This window comes from Pleurodeles waltl, chromosome 1_2 (genome assembly GCF_031143425.1).
Source record: "Pleurodeles waltl isolate 20211129_DDA chromosome 1_2, aPleWal1.hap1.20221129, whole genome shotgun sequence".
NCBI lineage: Eukaryota > Metazoa > Chordata > Amphibia > Caudata > Salamandridae > Pleurodeles > Pleurodeles waltl.
The window spans coordinates 778,470,749-778,493,902 of NC_090437.1; positions in this window are offsets into that span (position 1 = coordinate 778,470,749).

The window sequence follows — 23,154 nt, forward strand, 5'->3', positions numbered from 1 at the left end:
TGCACCTTGTAACAGGTCTGAACAAGTGAAACTAGTATATCATGTGAAATGTCAGATGGACATCACGGCCTTTCATTGTGCTGTCACACATCTGTAACCTTTTGAAAAGTAGGAATGAATTCAAATTGTCTCACTCAATGTTACACATAGAAATAGATCAAGGGACATTGCAATGGACAGAGAACAAGGACCTGGACAACTTACCATCATGATACTGGGAGTATTGATCTGTCTTTGGGAATGAATAACCACCAGGATAGTAAAACCTGTATTGTGGTACACATATGACACTGTCACATGTACATCATCATATGCTTTTGTACAGAGGGTACAACAGAGGTGAGTAATATGTCCCAATATGTGCACACATGTGTACCATTGTTGGGGACTGTATATCAATGTGTTTAATGGAGCTCTTGGACCCTTTGCACTTACCACACTGTTGGATCTAACAATGTCACATTAGACACTAATCTGTTAAAGGGGTGAAATTGACTTAGGTCTATATTTAACCCTGTTGTGGTTGCTGTGCTGCCCTCAAATGCCTATCCAACTTCGGGTATGCCACCACCAATATGCGGGCCATTAGGATGATCAAGGTCCAACGGGCACCACGTACTCGCTGGGAGGACATCCCCAGCTGGGCCTCTGCGGTCTTCCGGGCCCAGCGTCTCAGGTCCTTCCATCTCTTCCTACAGTGGGTGCTCCGCCAGCTGTGGACCCCCAGGGGCCACAATTTCTTGCCAATGGCACACCATATTACCTTCTTCTGATGGGCGTTGACCTGCATAGATGACACAGACAAGAATAGACTGTCATGTGCACATGCACCATACCAAAAAAAGCAGGGTGAAAAACAAGTTAGTACAAATACCCATACACAGACTGTCTTCAACATCCCCTTCAATAATAGATGAACGTATGCAGTCAGGCCATGTGTGATGTTGGAACAGGCATACAATATTGCATAACCAGCAACAGGTATCAGCTTGTTACATATGACTAGACCACATGCATATCTGTAAACATGGTATTCCTGGCAAAGTTTGCCATACCGCCCTCAGTGATCATGTATTGCGGTCAGTAGGTGGTTCATGGAACATACATCACACACTCTCTACTATGTCTAAGTACTTAATATCTATCTAAACACATATCCACATGCCCATCTACCCACACGTATCACCACGACCCTTCATTCTTCCACATTTCTTGGACATCATCACAAACCTGACCCATCATCCATTGCATGTCATAACAAAGGATAGATGGGGAAATATACATATGTGCACATTGTGCACTTACCTGTTCCTCTGGTGCAGCATACAGCTGTTCATACAGGGGTAGGTCCTCCTCCACAAGCTTGTCAAGCTCCTCTAAAGAGAAGGTAGGGCCCCTATCACCTGCAGGACGTGCCATGATTGCTCCTAGGGACAGTATACAGCAGCTCAGGTTGTGGAGGCCTTGATGGCAGTAGTGTCAGGAGTCAAGTGAGAAATTAAGCATGAGATGGAGGTCACGTCCGCCATGAAAGACACCATCACCGCCGGCGTACATCGTCATTGCCGCAAGACCACCAAAGGCAGCAATGTTTTCCAATGACAATGTCCATCACAATTGTATCTGACTAACTCCATGACAACTTCCGCCGGCGGAGTTAGGTCATTTCCTAATGTCCAGTACAGTAGGTCAGGCAGCTGCCATTTTAAGGTTCATAGCTGATCAGTAAAGTTAGATCAAAGTTGCGTCACAAGCTGTGAGACAAATTTAAGACCTTGTGTTCACTGCTGGCTTTGAGCAAACATGTAGGAAAGTACAGGATTTATGTACAACTTGTAAACTTGATGAATTATGACTAACGTAACTTGAGTGGCATAGTCAGCACACCAATGGCTATCTAAAATATGGCGTTTGTGTCATATTGATGTGAAACATGGTAGGATTGTCATTATCAAAGTGACTTTTAGTGACATCCTTCTCCATTTATAAATCATGATTAAGGAAAGGGAATTTGATTGCGGTAAGAAAACATTATGTACCTAGGGATGTGCTGTTTACGGTGTTTCTACAATTTCATGTGGCATGTCTGAGCATTATTTATAACATGTTATTTTAACACTTACAATGGACAGAATGTGTGAAACACATACATCTTGGTTTTATCACCCATAATTACCGTGGCATGAAAAGAGTGAGAGAACCTCCAGTATACTGTCCACTAGCAGACCTGCAGACCTTGAAGAATCGACATATCATCCAAATATACCGCTTGGATAGGCAGACAATCATGGATCTCTGTTGTCAGTTGGAGCCAAATCTGATGCCTGCCATTCGTAATCCCTATAGCATACCACCCATTATACAAGTCATGCCAGTGCTGCACTTCCTGGTCACAGGCTCCTTTCAAAATACTGTGGCCCTAACTGAAAGCTAACAGTCTGCATTGTTGAAACACCTGGACAGCTACATCAGATTTCCACAACGTGTAGATTTTGCCCATGTGCGGGCTGATTTGTATGCTTTGGCACACATCCCACATGTGGTGGGTGCTATTGATGACACCCATGTAGTTTTGGTTCCCCCAGAAGGCAATGGACAGGTGTATAGGAACAGGAAAAACTTTCACTCCATTAATGTCCAAGTAGTCTGTTTGGCTGACCTCAACATTTCACAGGTTTGTGCAAGGTACCCGGGGTCAGTCCATGGTTCCTTCATCATATGGAACAGCAATATCCTACTGCTGATGACAGAACAGCATACAGAGAGGGCCTGACTGATTGGTAAGTAATATATGTCATGTGTGTCTGCAACTTTTATCTACAACCAAATGTGTGGATGTCCAAGGTATACATTTGCCTCTTCGTAACTATTCATCACAGGGGACTCAGACTACCCAACTGTCCTTGTTGTTGATGCCTGTGAGGTACTCAACCACCCAAAGGGGAAGACCGCTTCAATGATGCCCACTGAAGGAAAAGGCGTGTCGAGCAGCAGACCTTTGGGCTCCTGAAGGCAAGATTCTGTAGCATTGATAAGTCTGGTGGAGCCCTCATTTACTCACCCTCCAAAGTATGTCAAATTATTGTTGCCTGTTGCATGCTCCTCAACCTCGCACTCTGACATCAAATCCCTTTTTTACCAGATGATGGGGAGCCAGCAGTTCCAGTGGGTGAGAATGCAGATGTGCCAAGCAAGGATGACTATGAGGAGGTTGAAGCTGGAGGCATCTGAGCAGATCTCAACAATCAGTACTTCACCAGACTATAGGTATATTATGTTCTGTAATTTTACTAACTCAGTGATGCAATATGCGGGGGATTAGGGATGCTTGATAAGGGTTTTAGTATGGCCATCAGGCAGGTCATAAGTAGCCTCTAAGCACATTCCTCAGATGTGCGTGCAGAATATTACATTGAGTAGTGTTCAGCTTGCTGATTGCCGTAGTCTAAGCTGGTCACACTGCACAATCAGTTACCACTGTATATGGACATAGCTGTATGATATTTTACAGTCATTTCCTGCATATACCTTATGTATTACGTTTTTATTTTGCAGGTTACTTTAGAAGGTCATCCTCCTTTGGCAATATTTGACAGTGTCACAGGCAGGTGGGATTTGCAGACTGATAGGTGAAGTAAAAATGGAGTGAACCAGGTTTAGTCAGACAAGGGATTTATGGTGTGTGAGTTCTGTGCCCAGACTGTCAGGACAGTGGGATGGTAGTGTCCTATTCCACACTGGAGACCTGTTTGCCCTAGTGCCATATATGTGGTCTTGTGTCTCTGACACATGTCACCCTGTGCAATCCATACCCTCAACCTTCTTAATGGCTTGATTTTGGTAATGTCATATTTGTATGTAGCTGTCTCTGTGTTTGCTCATTTTAGGCCACTGTGCATGTGTATCAAGAATGTCATAGGTAAGTAGCATGCCTATTGATACCTGTCCGTGGTAAGTGGAAGGTTTCACGACTAAGAGTATTTGTACAGCCCTCTGTCTGTATCTTGCGGTATGGTAATTGGGGAGGTATTGTATGGGTATTTGATAAGCCTTTATTTAATGATACATTGAACCAATCTGTTTTCCCATTTGGATAGTAAAAGACTGACATGTCTCTAACTTCTGTGGTCTGTGGGGTGCTAGTTATTCACACCAATGCTGGGTTCGTAAAGTGAGCAGCAGTACTCTGTGAACATTTGCATTTCCCAACCTATAAGTAGGAAAGTGTAATGAAAGTGATGATAAGTTTGTCCATCAGTATCATCAAATGCGAATTGTACCCTGAATAAACAGTACATGTGAGATGGGACTTTAAAAAGTTGGTACATTTGTGCATATCTTTTATGTGCAAGAGGTATTACAGTTAACAGTTACATATAGCTGTAAATGACTTTCACACATGATCTGTGGTTTAGTAGTGTTTAACAAGGAGTGCACATTCATGTGTGTGAATTGGATCAAATCAAATTATATCAAACAGTGAAGGGTTCAGTCATGGTGGATGAAATCATCAGGGTAGCTGCAACAACATTTGAAGTCTCTAGTCCAGTGTTCCTATACAATAGGAAACTGGAGATTGCTTGTAGGGCAGGGATGAACAACAGGAAACATGCAGTAGAGGTTCACTTCCTGGCAGTGGTTAAAGTCTTGGCACCTGCTCCTCCTGGATGTTTAGGTGGACGTCCACATTTGTCGTTGGGGAGGGGGTTCGTCAGCTACAGAGGCAGGAGTGTCTGAGGCATGTCCTTCCCCTGGCAGGGCCTCCATTCCACTGGCTACCACAGAGGTAGAAGGGGCAGATGCAACATTGCTAGTGGAAGGGTCCAGCTGCTGTCCACATACCCTTCTCAGGGTGGTATAGATGTCTCTCGGTATCCCTGCAATGGCAGCCAAATTGGCATTTTGGGCCTTCCACCGCTGCATCACTTTCTGGTGGCTGTCCCTTGGCAGCTGTTTGATCTCCCCTATCATAGTAAGTACCTGGCCCATCACACCTTGGGATTGTTGGTAAGTTCTCAAGACTTGAAAGATGGTGTCCTGGCCAGTTGTACCCCTTGCAACCTCCATCCTAGGGCCCACACCATCCCTCCCATGCACCCTACCCCCACATGCCTGTTCCCCTGGTTCTGTTTGCAAACTCCCACTGGTGCCAGGTCCATCATTGTCTTGGTTTTTGACTGGTGACTCAGGTACCTGTACTGGGGGGCACATGATGGTTGACACTGTCCTTGGAACACAGGATTGGGGGCAAATGGTTGCCTGAGATGTTGTAGCAACTCGGCTGGAAGGAGTCAATGTAGGCAAGGTGAGGCTGACAGATGTAGTCTGACCACGTGTCCCAGATGGGCCCGAGTCATCCTCAATGTCCATATATCCAGGGGTGATTTCCTCACTAAGGGCTTCATCCAGAGGGGAAGTGGTTGTCTCTGGTGTCCTTTCCATTGTCACAATGGGTAGATTACTTGTAGTAGAAGTGGAACACACAGTTACTGAAAGTTATGCAAAAAGTGACATCAGACTGTGACTGGTAGACATGGTGTGTGACATGTACACAAAGCCTTTACTTGTCCCCCTGATATGATACCTGCTTCCACATCTGGGTTACAGCTATATGGGACATAAAGGTTTCCTGTATCATACACCTTGCTACAAGATTTTGGAGTATCTTGGTGGTTAAAAACCTGTTCATAAACTCGTATCTTGTCTGCTAAATGACTTTTAATTTTCAAGTTAACTCCAAGTTAGGTGTATGGCATCATTGTTTCAACTAACAGCTGCATAATGTACAATGGAAACAGAGCTGTCCAACAGTATGGGAGTGGATATTATACCTGGGCCTCTGTATGGGTGTACTCCAAGTACATCCAGTTTTCTACGTGTATGTGCCCCCCAGGTGAGTACATTGCATTGTTTAAATGGAGATTTAAAGGCCAGTTTATCTGGGAACATAGCTGTAGGTGTGTGTTGGATGGTATTGTACTGGCAGATGCACACAGCATTGCTGTCATTGCCATAGACTGTACAATTGTTGAGCATTCAGGTGTGTTGAATTGTTTGTTAGTTTGACATGCAAGGCAATGTTATTTGTAGTACACTGTTCTGGTTTTCTTAATAGTGGAACAGTGCCTGCCGGGAGTTGTAGTCCTATCAGTCACTGTAGTACCCATGTCATACACAGACACTGGGGCCCCCGGTGAGTTTAGTTGACATGTGGGATGGCAGAGAGGGGTATTTGGACAGTTGGACACAGGGGTGCTAAGAGGTCTTGCAGTTAAGATGCCAAACGTGAACAGTGATCATGCAAGACAAAAGTTTAGGGTGACATTATAGGTGTTGTGACTTACCTGACTTCACTCCCTCAGGTATTCCTGTCAAGCCTGCAGGATGTCCAAGACTTTCTCCTCCCATGATGTGAACTGTGGGGGAGGAGGTGGAGGCCCACCACTAGTTTTCCTGACTGCCAGCTGGAACGCACCTTCGCCCTGAGGTTGTTCCACCTCTTCCTGATGTCCTCCTTTGAGTGTGGATAGATACCTACAGAATTGACCCTGTTGACTATTCTTTGCCATGCCTCCATTTTCGTGGTGATGAATGTTTGCTAGACTTGTGCTCCAAATAGGTGTGGCTCTACTCTGATTATTTCGTCCACCATGACCCTCAATTCATCATCTGTGAAATGGGGATGTTTTGTGAGGACATGGTAGTGGTGGACGAGATGGTAAGGATGTAAAAAAGTAGGGAAATCGAAGTGGTGATGAAGTGTGGGTGCAATGATGTGAGTGGATGACCAGTGGTGTCTAATGTGTAGGGAACTTATTGTTGTGTTGAGTGTGTTATGCAGGTGTGTGATGTATGCAATGTGAAGTGTGTTGGAGTACCTAATTTATGGATTGTGATATTTTAGTGCAGCGTTCTTTTAACTGTGTATGGCGTTTCTGGTTGCAAAGTATTGTGGGGTGTGTTTTATAGTGCAGCGTGTTGGTTTGTCAAATGTGGGGATGTGTGTCAGGTGTTGGGTTTTCAAATTATCCAATGTGGTGTTTTACTGTGGTGACCGCTTACCGTCGTGGCTCGCACTGCCATTCGTGTTCTACCATGGAAGAACCGCTATTGTGATTTGTAAGTCATAATAGGTTCTGTGATTTGTTGGTGGGCAGGCGGTGCTGGTGGTGGAACCACCTCTTTCCAGCCCTCCTGAGTCTTGGCGGTGTTGGGATTCTTGCTGTCTTTTGGCAGCCTTGGTTGTGTAACTCATAATACGGCAATCTGAATGACCGCCAACATGGCGGTCTTTTGGCGGCCACCACCGCAGTGGTCTTACCGTCAGACCGCCAAATTCGTAATGAGGCCCTTAGTCTTATGAAGACCATAGCATTTACTAATTAAATGAAAAGGATCTTTGACTGCACCACAAAACTTCTGTAAGTTGCTGCTTTTCTTTTTAAACAAGGTTAACCTGCTATGATCCTGCAACCAATTAATGGCAGATGACTTTGCTTAAACCATTATATGTGCAGAACTAATTTGGCATTTATCATCTCTATTGTTTTGTTGATGACTGTATTAATAATTTTTATAAACCAGTAATAGTTTAGTAGCAAGCAAAAGCCTTTGGAAAATGGGATAAAAGTATGACTATTTTGACCCCTGTCTTTCCACAAAATATTTAAAAATATATTAATATTTTACTGTGATTCACTCCAGACAACAAGATGATTGCACAGTGTGTGAATTGGGTCTCTGCAAGGAAACCATGGTGAAAATGTAAGCATCCACTCAAATTTAACTTCTGATATAACCTGTCATGCATCACAATCCAAGAACATTTTCCACACTGCTCTTATAAGCTTTTTATACCCAGAAACCAAGAGTATGAGTATAAAAGGAAGATCTTGATGGATTTGGTCCAACCATCACTTTTCCATCAGTAACTCAGTACACTTACTAGGTAGTCTGCCCACTGTATTTAGATGCTGGCGGGTCAATGGATAATAGTCGGTTTACATCCAGCCTTCTCCACCAGCATTTTTACACCTGCCTCTATGGAGTCATAGGAAAAATGGCTGTCAGAGGGAGTGAAGCCAGTTTGTCAGCCGGGTCAATCGCAATGTGCCTTCCCGCTGACGTAACTGTGGCGGGAAATCTCCACAACTGAGTTGGTGATATCGAAGGGATATAAGGTCAAAATCTACCTTTCTTACCTTTTGCACCTCCATCTCCATCATGACCCTGATCGTCCATGTACTGCCTTTAATGCTGCTACTTGACCACAAAGCAAATAAACACCGTCGTTGATGGAATCCAAGGTAAGCTTTTTTTTTTACTTCTTACTTTTTGAATTGGCTGTTTACATTAGCTCTGGACTCGAATAATTTTAAAATTGAACTTATAAGCAATTTATGACAAATTTGTAAAGCATATGTACGTAACGTTGTGGTTTAAGAAATCGAAAGAAATACACCTGGATTAAAATAATTCCATTATTGTCAAATTTCGTACAAGCTTCCTTCATGATAATGGACACGTGCTCAAAAGATGACAGCAAACAAAATGCATAATGTGTACATTCAGGTGTTTCCTCATTTTTTGAAAACTATCAAATTACAAATATATTCATCACACATTTTTTAAATAATTTAAAGGTAATAAAATTGAGCAATTACATTAAACAAGGTAAAACGTCTAGTTTTAAATATAAGTAAAATTAATGTTAGTCCCCAACAGAAAACGTTTTACATTTTTATTAATGTAAATTTCTCCTTGTCTAATGCAATTTGTGTATTTGATTAAATTTAAATTAACTTATTTTTGTAAGGTGTAATGCATATGTGTTCACTTATTCACTCGTTCAGTTGAACTAAACACACCTATATTAAAACATTATTTTTTTTGGTGTAAATGTCCATTATCATTACAAATACTTGCACCAAAAATATTATGCCCATCACATTCCTTTCTTTAGCAGTGTATTGACTTTACAAATAACACATCTTAAAAAAACATTGTATTTCCAGTCATAATTGTAAGCAAAAATATGTGAATCCCATTTTTTATGAACATTTTTATGAATCAATGAACTATAAAAGAAAAATACAATTTGGACAAACTTTGTCAAATTGAATTATTTTTAATAATAAATGAGATACTTCTCTCACAATCGTATTAAATAAAATGAAATAACAAATGGATAACAAAAGGTTGTAACATGAGAACAGGCTTGGTTTTGTATTGCCTAGAACTTGCCTCCTATACACACTGCCAAAGGGTAAACTCCTTAGAAAGCGGCATCTAGTGGGCACACAGCAGGCACCTCAAGGACTTTTCTTGGTAGGGTGGGCTTGACAAGGATTAAGCAGAGGTAAAATATGAATTCAGGAGGAGGGGAATGGGTAGGAAGTGTGGGAGAGGTTTGGGTGGGTTTTAGAGGTAGAGGGAGCTGGAGTGGGTGATGTGCATGTGGCTGCATGTTTGGGTGTTGCATGTGGGCCTGGTGTATGTTGTGTATGTTTGGATGTATGTTCTTTTCTGGTGTGTGGTATTCGAGTGAGTGTGAGCGTTTGATTTTGAGTGGTGTTGTTTTGCATGTAGGTGTGATTATATGTGAGTGTGTTGATTTGGATGAGTGTCTTTTTGAAGTGGTGGTGTGGTTGTTGGTGTTTTGGTGGTTGTGGTGCTTGTAGGTCTAGCGGTGGTTGTGGATGTAGTGTCAATAGTGTGTGTATGTTTTTTGTGTGTTTGTGATTGTATTTGCTGTATTTGTGTTTATGTTTGTGTGTGAGTGTGCTTCTTATGTCTGTTGGAGTGGGTGGCTGCATAGAAGTGGGAATTGGGATTTAGGGTGAGGGAGGGACAGGAGTTGGGGCATACGTTTGGACTGGTTGGGAGGCTCTGGTCAGTGATCAGGCTATTTTTTCAAGTGATATCTGCATGCCAGATATTGAACTGTGAATGGCATCCAGAAATGCAACCATATGTTGCATGTGGCAGCTAAGGTCATTCACGATTACAAAGATGCTGCATAAGAGGTCAATAGCCTTCTCACTCAGCACAGCGATGGTGACAGTGGCAGTAGGTGATGTGCCTGGAGCGAAGGAGACCCCAGTGCTTTTAGGGGGTCCGGTTTAGTCAACTGGGGGAGAGCAAGAGGGAGGGTGGAGATGGGTCTCTGAGTGGTATGCAAGGATGAGGTTGGTGCAGTTCCTGTAGGGTCTACCACCATTAGGGACTTGTTGCATGTGGAAGCCCCTGAAGATGATGAGCTGGTGGCCTCTGTTCCAGTCCCATCACTCTCCATGCCACTGTGTCCATCGGTGTCAGATGTTTTACTACCCGAAACGCAGTGGCCAGCTGCTTCCCTGCCTTCTTGCCCAATATTCCCTTTGTCTGCTCTTGAAGATGCTGTAAGGACATATAGAAATAATTTTAGTGAATCTGTAAATACAACTGATCATGACGTGTATCATCAAAACATTTCAAAATTGCTCATTTTTCACCTACTTCAAACATTTGAAACTTAGGCTTATATTCATCTTTATCTCCGGCATGAAGGGAACATGTTCACAAACACAGTTTTGTTATTTCCTATTATTGCTCCTAATTCAATTCTGATCATATACCTTATCTATTTTCCATTATTCCCAGGAACTGTTTCACACTTCTGAATGTTTAATATTTTTTGTTTAGAATTGTGAACTTATGTTAGCTAAATTTTAGTACAAACCAAATAAACATTGTACGTTGTCTGTACAAGGTGAACAAAGCTGATCAGACATTTCATTTAGAAAATTAAACTATGAATCAATGTGTTTCAATATTTACAGTAATGTTGTACAAATATTTTGTTAAATTGAAAGGCTGTTTCATTTAATAGGCCATTTCACAATGGCAATAATTAATTTAATTTACTAAAGTTTTTTAACTATTTCAAAATATTTTTTCAATCCTGTACTGAAGTTGCTTATTAATGTTTCACGCCCTCCGTATTTACTTATGCTGCTGAAGAACTCTTAAAAATATTTATTTTTCTAATTTTAAATTACTTCAACAGCATAAGTATATATTTAGGGCCTGATGCATTTTCAAACCACATTAGAACATATAAAAATATTTAATAGATGTTCTTTGAAACCTCTTCATTTATTGATATTTTACAAAACAATTTGAAAAATTTAAAAAACAATATGGCTTTCAAGTCAGTCAAATATTGGTACACCATTACAACAAAAATTAACACAGATTGATTCAGATGAATTTAAAATACAACAGGACACTGAAAATGAAATTCAATCTAATAAAAATGTTAACTTTGATACGTTTCCAAAAATTCACAATGAGTCATTTTCTGTGCTTGATTTGGATTTTTGCAAATGGGATACTCCAATATATACATGATGGAATTTCCCTCCCTCGATGTCCAAGTGTATTGCAAAATGTTGACCTTGGGACAGTAAGGACAAAGTATCTGCATTCTATGTGATAGAACATTCCATATGCCAAAGACTCTTTAAGGAATCTATTTTTCCACATTAATGATATTTCAACTGCATATAACAAAGGACAATAAGTGAATGTGTTTAGGCTATGTGTTATCCTGTTACAAATGTTCCTCTCAGTTTTGTATAAATTGTATATGTGTTATGCCTATTAGATACATCTTTCTAAAATCAGACTGGCTTACATTGTGAATTAGTAAAACACCATATTTGTAATATGTTAATAATTAATTTATAAAATATGTTCTGATGTTTTTTGTCACCTGTTCGATACTGATTGTTCATAATACTGAATCTCAATTTTAATTTCTGAAACATTCTGTGTATCATAGGTGCATTTAATGCTATGCCACTTGTAATAGGAGGAAGCAAACCACCTTCACAATTTGGTACGAGTATCACACCTGAAACAAAATAGATTTTTTCTGTTTGGGATGAATGTCCCTCATTAAATGTCACAATAGAATGTTACATTTTTTGAGCAGGCCTGTGTCTGCTCAAAACAGTCCTTTATAAAAGAAAAAAGTAAATAATGGTATCCATTTTAACAAATCATTCCAAAAAATACATCATGGTACACCTTCTGCAAAATGAATGCCTTCAAGTACACTTCTTGTGCATTGGTCATTTGTCACACTTAATAGGAATGGCAAATATTGTTGTAACAAAAATTAGTTAATTAAAATGAAATTTAAATAGTAAACTTACCTCCTTCACGCTGCAGGTATGCAGGCTATTAAGGGGGTCAGGGTGCGGAGCACATGCTCCGTACGCTGGGAAGACTGGTCGAGCTAGACTTTTGCTGACTTCTTGGTCCAGCGTTGTAGGTCTTCAAATCGCTTCAGGCAGTGTATGCTGCACTGCTTGTAGAGCCCCAGGGTCCGCACCTTCTTTGCAATGGCATTTCCAGATATCCTTCATTTGATCGGCTTTGACCTGTATAGGTACAAAAAAGGAAATAAATCTATGTTTTGTGACCATTTGTTTATTTGTATTGATGTGACACATATTTGAGAAATCAATCACAAGCATTTTTAAAAAGTTACAACAGCATATTTATTTGATTTTTATTAAAAAAGGACAATTTGTAGTGACCTGTTGAGAACCCTTATCTGTATTCATGTCCTTATTTTACTAGTCCAGACCAGCAACATCATCTAGTTCTTTGTGGTATAATACAAAATACAAATAGCAATAAACATTTAATTAAAAAAAATTATATATATATAATATATATATATATATATATATTACTGCCACTACATTATATATATATATATATATATATATATATATATATATAATGTAGTGGCAGTAATATATATACAATATATATTATATAATAATAATAATAATAATAATAATGTAGTGTTGTGTTATTATAATCTGTTTAAAATACACACCTTATATTTCAATGTAATTAAAAAAAAACAGAAAATTAACTTCAATCACTACACTTCACTCAGGAAAAGGGACATTCTAGCCTGTGTTTAAATAAAAAGACTTTAGTCAGCATCACATTATCACTTGAAACATGCACCTGCTCCCCATAGAGCTGGCTGTACAAGGACAGGGCCTCCATAGCAAGCAACTCCAGTTCCTCTGGTGAGAAGTTTGGGGCCCTGTCTCCTGCTTTCCCTGGCATTGTGGCTTCCAGAGGTTGGAAACAGCATAAAAATTTGAGGCAGTGTTGATCATTGCAGTGTTAGGAGGCAAGTGAGCTTTTATTGAAATGCCTCATACATCTACATGACGTATGCGATAATCAACTGAGACAGACACATCCATTGGCTTTTATACGTTTCTATCACATGCAATCACCTCTGGCTGTGTCCATCATGGAGTTCTATACCTACTACACAGTCAACTTCCGCTGACTTCTATCTAATTTCAAATGTTCTGATGGCGAGGTTAGACATCTGCCATTTTAGATTGTGAAATAACGTGTCTGTGAATGTTAAGTATGTTGCCACCACTCAAAATAGTGACTAGTTTGTTTAAATATAAAAAATACTAATGCTGATAATTGTTTTACACAAACAAAATATAGGGCCTCATTTCGAGTTTCGCAGACAAACATCCGACTGGGTGGCTGCCGCCTTTGTAGCAACCACTCCGCCGGAGTAATTAAGAGTTTCTCGCTAGGTCGGCAGGTGAAAAACGTAGTTTCTGCCTGCTGGCCTAGCGAGAAACAGGCTACAGCATTGTCTTCGACTCATAATCGAGTGGGCGGCAATGCTGTAGCCTGCAGGTTGCACCAGCATCCTCGCAATGTTCACTGTCTGCTTAGCAGACAGTGAACATTGTGATGGTGCTGGGCAGGGGGGTCCCCTGAACCAGTTCTCCGCCAGCCTTTTCATGATGGTGTTACTGCCATGAAAAGGCTGCCGAGAACAAGGTTGTTATCAGCAGGGCAGAGCTGCATGCAGCGGTGCCCTGGCGGATTCCCACCAGGGTTTTAATGTGGCGGTCAGAGTGCCGCAACAGCGGCGGTCCTGACCGCCACCACAAGTGTGGCAGTCTGAAGACCACCACACTCATCATGAGGCCCATAATGTAGTGAGTTACTGTGGTTAATTGCGATAGTTGCGCGGATTTCTTTATACATCCGTTGATGGAATTTTTGATGGAAAAATAAAAAAATAAAAAAAATGCTGAATTAATGCATTTAAAATTAATTCTCTCAAAACTTAGCAGACATGTCATAAATGTTTTCTTTTTCAACAGAACCACTAATACATGTTGTGTTAAATTATGTTGAGAAAGCAAATATATGTGTAAAAAACATGAAGTTTGTGTTAGATTTCAAAACATGTGTTTGCAAATATTTTTTTTTTAAATTGTTTATGAATGCAGACCATTTCCAGACCTTGCCACCATGGAAGAACAGGATATTATTTTAAAAAAATCAGATTGAATAGGCAAACTGTTATTGATTTAAGCCAGATCTTCTGCCTCACAATAGAAATCCCACAACAATAACACCAATAGTCAGAATCATGGCAGTGATTCATTTTGTGGCCATAGGATCATTCCAATACTCTGTTGTGGTATCTGGTGGAATGTCACAACCAACTTTCAGTGGTGTGCTACAAGAAGTTCTTTCTTCAACGATCAGATATCAATGTGGATGGAGGTTCAACTGCTACACATCTAAATAGGACAGGCAGGAATTTGTCATCTTGACAGGGTATTTGTAACCTCTGCCATGGTGGGATGACAGGAGTCCTGCCAAGATATAAATCAGGCCCTAATAGATGGACAGCAAGACTTTTCTTCTCAGAGACTAAATCCAATAAATATAATACAGTTAAGACAGGCCAGAGGAAACCACCCAGATTTGTTTCCCTTCTTAACAATATCGCTTTAGAGGTCTTCACATGGTGTTTTAAAGGAAACTGAACGTCATAGACACAGTCACTTGGATATATTCCACTAATTGTCGGCCTCAGAAAAGAAAGCACTTCAAGACCTTACCAATAACAGAGAGATAGTGATCAAACTAGTTGATGAAGAGGGGCGATAGTCATCCAAGAAAATGAAAAATACTGCAAAGAATGTCATAGACCCCTATCAAGCACTTCCAGTTATTAGATCATCACAGATGATCCTATTGAAGATCGATTTACTATGATTAAACCAATGGTAAATTAAGCAGAAAGGGAGGGTTAAGTTACAAATTTGGATGCAGACTTCCTAATAAATACCAATCCCAAGGTTCCATAAATGTATACATTACTAAAAAACTCAAAAGCCCACAAGACCACCAACAGCAAGTCCTGTGGTTTTTGGAACTTGTTTTTTTTAAACCAGGCCATTGGTGGTGAAGATGTGCTCCTATGTCAGATTCACAGAGGAAATTTTGAACATCATTAAACATGCTGCTTTTGACAAAGAAAAGGAGTTACTTATAAGTATGGATGGGGAAGTCTTACACTAGCATCCCTTATAATGATACCCTAGCAGAACTCGTGAACAAGGATTATATTACACTAGTCAAATTTGTGATTGAGTCATCCACCTTAGCTCTCAAAGAAAGCTTTTTTTGAATTTGAAGGTACTCTTTGCCATCAAATGCAGGGTATTTACAGTACTTGCAGCACTTTTGTACCCTGTTTAGCCTGTTCAAATGTACATAAATGTTAAGATGCAGATTTAATCTGTTAACAATCCCCATAGACATTAACTCTTGTTACAATGAACGTTATGTTGAGGACACCCTGGTCATATGGTCAGGCAATGAAAAACAACCAACCTTACGTTCTTGGCTTTAAATAATATCTGCAAGGAGGAGAAATTGATCACAGAAGTGCACCAAAACCCTACCAACTAGTTTGCTAAGATATGACAGTTTCCAGTTCCAATACTCAGGTAAAAATCTGCCATATGGTCAACTCTTACGACTAGGTAGGACATCAACTGATGAAAAACAAGCAGAATAATTGGATATGAAATTAAGGGATATGAAATACCTAAAACAATTATTGGTACAACCAACAAACAAGCAAGTATAATAACAGAGAACCCACAATATACGCGGAGAGAATTGTATGTGTTACTATCTTTTCTTCCTTTTCTAATATTGTGTGGACGATCATTAATAAACATTGAGACATCCTCAACACAGGCAATATACAACTAGAAAAAAACATTTTTCCTTTCAAAAGAGGTTGCAGCCTCAGCCTCAGAGATATGTTGATACACAAAAGACCACCTAAAGGATCACCAATTAATAAACGAACCATGATTTGGGACTTTCTGCCAGCTACAAAGCATTACCCTTGTGACCATTGTACTCCAGGTTGTAGGAAAGTCACTCTTTTTGGCATGGGTACCCCCACTTTTTGCCTGCTGTCAGTATGCTTTGACTGTTTTCATTGAGATCCTGCTAACCAGGACCCCAGTGATTGTGCTTTCTCCCTCTGAATGTGGTTGCCTACTTTGCATACCCCCACAACTGGCATACTGGGGCCCCCATATAAGTCCCTTGTACACTTAGGTGCCTGGTATTGGGGAAACAGGGGTTCCCCATGGGCTGCAACATGTATTGTGCCACCCATGGGAGCCCGTGCAAATGTGTCTGAAAGCCTGCCATTGCAGCCTGTGTGAAAAGGTGCATGACTAAATCCAGATCTGTGACTGGGGGTGAGTGTTTGAAAAGTTTCAACACTCCGTCCATCATTTTATTTTGTGATATTGCCTTGTGCGCACTAAGTGGCTAGGGTATGCCCAGAAGTGGATCCCTTCCTTGCTACGCCACTGGATTCAAGCTAGCCTGGCTGATGAAGGGTGATACCCTGAAACCAGTCCCAGAATGCTTGAATCCTGTCTAGGGCGGACGTGGCTTGGCAGTTCGGACTGGACTGCTCACATCGGGAGCAGGGTCAAGACTGATTTGCAAATAGCTAGATCGAAACTGGGGTGACGTGGTAACCAAAATAACAATGGATTAAACCCAGATCTGTGACTGGGGGTGAGTGTTTGAAAACTTCCAACACTCCGTCCATCATTTTATTTTGTGATATTGCCTTGTGCGTCTTAAGTATGCCCAGACGTAGCTCCCTTGCTAGCTGTGCCACTGGATTCAAGCTAGCATGGCTGATGAAGGGTGATACCCTGAAACCGGTCCCAGGATGCTTGAATCCTTTCCTAGGAGGACCTTGCTTAGCAGTTCGGGCTGGGGTCCATGGCTGATTTACATACAGCTGGGTCTGAACTGGGGTGACGTGGCAAGCAAAATAACAATGGATTAAACCCAGATCTGTGCCTGGAGTTGAGTGTTTTCAAAGTTTCAACACTCCGTCCATCATTTTATTTTGTGATATTGCCTAGTGCGCCCTAAGTGGCTAGGGTATGCCCAGACGTGGGTCCCTTGCTTGCTGCACAACTGGATTCAAGCTAGCCTGGCTGATAAAGGGTGGTACCCTGAAACTGGTCCCAGGATGCTTGAATCCAGTCCAGAGAGGACCTGGCTTGGCAGTTCGGGCTGGACTGCTCCCATTGGGGTGCCAAGACTGATTTGCATATAGCTGGGTCTGAACTGGGGTTACATGGCAAGCAAAATAAGGATGGATTAAACCCAGATCTGTGTCATTTTATTTTGTGATATAGCCATTCACCCTTCCACCACAGGTCACTGTACCAGGTCACTGTAAGTCACCCCGATGGTAGGTTCTCCTAGCCCAGAGGGCATGGTGCAGGTACCTGTGTGTGAGGACACCCCTGCATGAGTAGAGGTGCCCCTATGAACTATAGCTCCATTACACTGGACTTCATAAGTGTGTGGAAGCTATTTTACCTGTTTACTGGACAGGTTACTACCTGTGTCCACCTACATAATGGCGATTCTGAACCTAAGCATGTTAGGTATCAAACATGTCGGAATTATACCCCAATACTGTTGCCAGTATTAGTTGTATGTTTCCATGCACTCTGGGGGCTCCCTAGAGGACCCCCAGCATTGCTCCTACCAGGTTTCTGGGGTTTTGTGGGGAGGACGTGCTGCTGCCACCCCTCAGACAGGTTTCTGCCTACCTGCTGCTTGTACAGCTCAAGCATAGAAAGGCAGAACAAAGCATTTCCTGTGGGAGTGGGAGGTAACACTCTCTTCTTTGGAAATGGATGTTACATGGCTTGGGAGGGGTAGACTCCTCCTTGGATAAACCGGTTTGCACCAGTCCCGGTCCCTGCTCTGGCACGAAACTGGACAAAGGAAAGGGGAGTGACCACTCCCCTGTCCATCACCACTCCAGTGGTGGTGGCCAGAGCTTCTCCAGGTGGCCGCTTGATTCTACCATCTTGAATCCAAAGTGGGCAGATTTCCCTGGTAGCATCAGAGTGGCCAGATCAGGCAGGTGACATCAAAGGCCCCTCCTGATAGGTGGTCATCCTGCTAGAGGACCAACCCCCCTTCCTGGGTTTTTTAGGGACTCCCTCTTGGGTGGGTTCTCACATTCGACGTGCAAGATTCCAGCAGGACTCCTCTGCATTGTTTACTTCATCTTCTGGCCACTGGGATTGCAGCTGGACCCTCCAGGAACTAACAAACTGCAATTTCAGTGACAACTCTGCTCTGCAACATTGTTTCTCCGGCTCCTTCCAGCAACTGCAACATTTTCCCAGCTGTGCATCCTCTGAGGGTGGCGAGTCTTCAGCCCACACAAGAAGTAAGAATGAATCTCCCTTGACGTGAAGGAGTCACTCCCCTGAATCTGCAGGCACCAACTGCAACAACGACCGGCTGCGTGGATCTGCTCTCCTCCAGAACTGCATGGATCCTGCATCACAGGTGGTGGTCTGGAGTGGTCCCTTTGGGCTTCTCTGCCAGATGTCCAACTTGGGAGATGGTGAGCCCTTTCCTCTCCTTGCAGGACAGTACCCCTGTGCACCACAACTCTTGCCGTTACCAAGGCTTGTTTGCTACTGCTCTAAGGGATTATCAGGCTAGTGTAGTCACGGCTCCCAGCACTTCTTTTTGCAAAGCACAATCTCCTTCCTGCTGCTCCAGTGACGTGGGACTCCTCTTCAGGTGTGCTGAGTAGGCCTCACTGCTACTGCTATACCTGCCCTGCTGTACAGCAGTACAGCAACAAGAGGGTTGTCTGTGGGGGCTGCCTCCTCTTCTTGTGACTCTCCTGACTGCTAAGGGTCACCCCTGACTCCCTCTCCTTATGTCGAGTACTCTGGGCCTTGCTGGTTCTCTTCAGCCTTGCAACTTGTCTTCTTCCTCTCTTGCATTTGCCAAGGTTCGTTGGTGATCTTCCTGCACTACTGACCCACTGCAACCCCAAAACCAATGTGGGACATAACTTGCATCACTTCAGGGACTCCTCTTCAGCTCCTGTACTGCACTTCTTCGTCCCCCGTCGATCTGGTCCTGCATCCACAGAAGGGTGAGTAGTGGCTCCTGCTACAACCAGACACTCCATCACAAACTGGACTTGGTCCCCTTCCTTTGAAGGTCCTCTTCTGCCAGAATTTACCTTTGGGTTCTTCCAGTCTTGTTTGGGCCTTGCACAATCCTTTTCCTAAGTCCTCCTTTTGGGTTTGGGGAAAACCAGGTACTTACCACTGCTCTCATGGTTACCTGGGGTCACTCTGATACTCACCTCTTTGGGTTCCTACTTCCTCCAGCTCCCTTCTACCGATTCCACATCCTTGGGTGGGGGACTGTATCTTGCATTCCACTTTCTTAGTCCTCACTATTTTCTATTACTGTTGCCAATTCTTATTGCTTTTTATACTCTTTATTGATATGTATATAATATTGTGGTTACGTATCTCCAATTGAGGGCACTGCCTAATAGTATTCTGGTATTTGTGGTACACATAATAAAGTACCTTTATTTTTGTAACACTGTATGGTTCTTTCATGTGTGATAGGGCTGTGTAACTATAGTGGTATACCATAAGCTTTGCATGACTCCTAGATAAGTCTTGACTGCTCATCCACAGCTACCTCTAGAGAGCTGTGGCTTCCTAGACACTGCCTACACTTCACTAATAGGGGATACCTGGAGCTGGTATAAGGTGATAATACCATAGGTGCTCACACACACCAGGCCAGCTTCTTGCACATGCCCTCTGATGATTACCACAACATATATTGACTCAGGGCTCAGAAAAACATAGCAGATAAGGATACATACCAACTTCCACATTAATAACTTGATAGATATGATTATTTGCCCAAGCAGATTGAGATATATAGGAATGATCAAGATCTATATCAAGGAATACAAATGTGATACATTTAGTCATTGTGTCTCTATACAAATGTGGAATCTGTTTTTGGGATATGGGCACAATGAAAATGACTAACAGTGGGTAGTAGTAGAAACTGCCCTGATGTTGGCCTTACCACTACACAACTTGAGAAGGAACAAAGATGGGTCTACAGACTGCAGACCCACAAAATAGGATGAGACAAGATGTCTGCCATTCACAGGCACAGATCCCATCCCTTTCAATTCATCACAGGGTAGGATTGGATGTGAGCATCATACGTGAGATTCAGCACCTTATCCTGAGTAATTGTAAGCGTTATAACGCTAAACCTGTTTTACGTATATTGTGCTGAGACCCCTGGTCACGCTCACCTCCTCCACTGTAACACCCTAGGCCGTGGATGTAGGTCTCTGCCCCCCTTAGAAGTGAAGCTGCTGTATTTGTTCCCCTGCAAAATTGATCCAAAAGACGAGCAGGATGTTTATTCCCTTGCAAAATGTATCCAAATATCTGAGACAAGCGCAAAGGGAGAAATATGTCCTGATTTGTGAAATACTAGAAAAATGCCCAAAAACATTAAATGCCTGCATCTTTGAGTAAAAGAGTCTGACCCAACCTGTGCACTTACCTGGGGTCACAAGAGTTGCTCCATCCATACTTCTATATTCAAACTGGCAGCATCCAAGGGGAAAAAAAAACACTAGAAGAGGGACCGGCTGGGGTCCATGAGTAAAGTGACAAAACTAAGAAAGGACACTGTCTTACAGGGGGAAGACGGAGGAGCGAGAAGAAGGAAGAAAAGGGCAACAGCTATGCGCAGGGAAAAATGCTGGGGCAGAAAGGAGGAGTAACAGAACGAAGTTACAAGGAGATGCTGGCGTGAAGGGGACCAACAGGAAGAGCAACTGACTAGCGTCCTGAGGAGAAGACAATGAGCATAACACTGTGAACAGTGAGACCGAGAAAGCAAGGGGGGAGGCTAAGAAGGTGGTGATAGCAGATCCCAACAAGGAACTAGAGGCCAGCGAGGATCCTGACAAGCAGAGTGATGAGTGGTGGACACCACCAGTTTATGCCTAGCATCCCTCCACAACTCAGGAGAGTTGTGGCACCTCGGGTGAGTCACGTGTGAACACGCTCATACTCAAAGCTTACCTGAATGACGAAACTTGAATTTTTTTCCCCTTCTCTTCGTTTCTTTTTGTTTTCTTCCTTTATTTTCCTTTTCATCATATTACTTTCAGTATAAAGAAATGCTATTAAGGGGGGAAAAGCGATAGTCCCTCCTGAAAAAAGAAAATAAGAAATGTCTCGTGAATGGGAAGAGGAAGGCTTATCTTAGGGGTGCAACATAGTTTTAACAACCTTTCCATATATATTCACTTGAAAGAAGGTTACAGGGACGTTATAGTTAGGTTCTGAATTTACTTGTATGAAACTAGAGAAATTCCGCCGTTAGAGTTATTTCAAGTAACTATAACCTGCGGCCTAAGGTAACTATAACTTGCGCTTCTGCCATGCACATTTTTTTCTTCAATAATTTGACTTCTAATGTTTCATTCACAGCACTCACTACAAATTTTATAACATCAATAAAAATATCAGTGAAACATTAGAAATCAAATTATTGAAGAAAAAACTGAACTGTGCATGACAGAGTTACTTAAAATAACTCTAACTATAACTGCTGAAGTTCTCTGGTTTTGTGCGAGTAAATTCAGAACCTTAATATAACGTCCCTGTAACCTTTGCTTTTTTTCAGTGAATTTGTTTATTTTAAAGTAAAGTAATTTTCATTACTATACTTTAATCTGACCACCGCTGTGCATGGCCTTTGGCCTAACCACCCAACCCCATGCTGCGTACGGCCCTTGAATGTTCATGGTGGGAGTTGACCATGTGGCCTGTCTATCTGGGTTTGAGAATAGGTGTGAGAGGGTGACTCTGGGTATAAGAGTGGCTATGGGAGTGTCTGTCTGGGTGTGAGAGGGTCTATGTGGGTGTGAAAGTGGGTGTGTGAGTGTCTGATTGTGCTTAAATAGATGAAATATGCATTCACCTCCACAAAGGATTTCAGATCATTTTTCAATATGGAATTGCAGAGTAAACACACTTGCTTTGCTTACACCAAGCCCAGAAGTTAGGATCATTTGTCCTTTCCAGAAATGGAGTTTCAACTGGGGCACCTTCATGCTTCATATTTGTAACTGCTTTCTGTTGAGGTTTAGTTTCTGTAAAATGAGCATCATAGTCAGAACAGAATCTCACCTGTTTGTTTATCCAACAAGAGTCCACAGTTTTGCACAAAATGTCTATCCAACTGCTTAATTAGTAAGTGCTATCTCCTTGGGTTAATGGCAAGCGTGGGGAGGGGGCCTACGTGGCCCCCCTTTTCGGGCTGATCTCAGCCCTCGGAACCCATCCCCTTCAGCCTGGCTTTCATTAAATGGAGGAGGTGGGGCCACGTGGCCGATTTCAGCCCCAGGGACACCATCTCCTGGGGCCCAGCCTTATAATATATATTTTTTGGGGTGAGAGAGGCTGCATGGCCTCCACCTCTGGCCAATTTCAGCCATGGGGAACCAACCTCAGGGTCTTGCCTTAACATATTGTTTTTTTAGGGAGGGGGCTGCCCAGCCCCCCTCCCTGGTCTGATTTTGGGCCCGGGACCCTACCCCCCTGGGCCCAGCCATCTCTCCTGGGTGCCCCGCTGGGAACCCACTGTGCAAGTTGGGAACCGCAGGTGGAGGCTGAAGGCCCCCACGGTCCTAGCTGGCTCCCTGCCTCCTGCCAGAGCCAGCACAGAAAGGGAGCTGCTAAACATGGAGCTCCCTCACTGTGAGAGCAATCATTTCCTCTGTTTTATCTACCTGCATCTATGCGGGTAGGATTACAGAGAAAACTGTCACTCCCAGCAAGTGAGAGCTGTTTGACA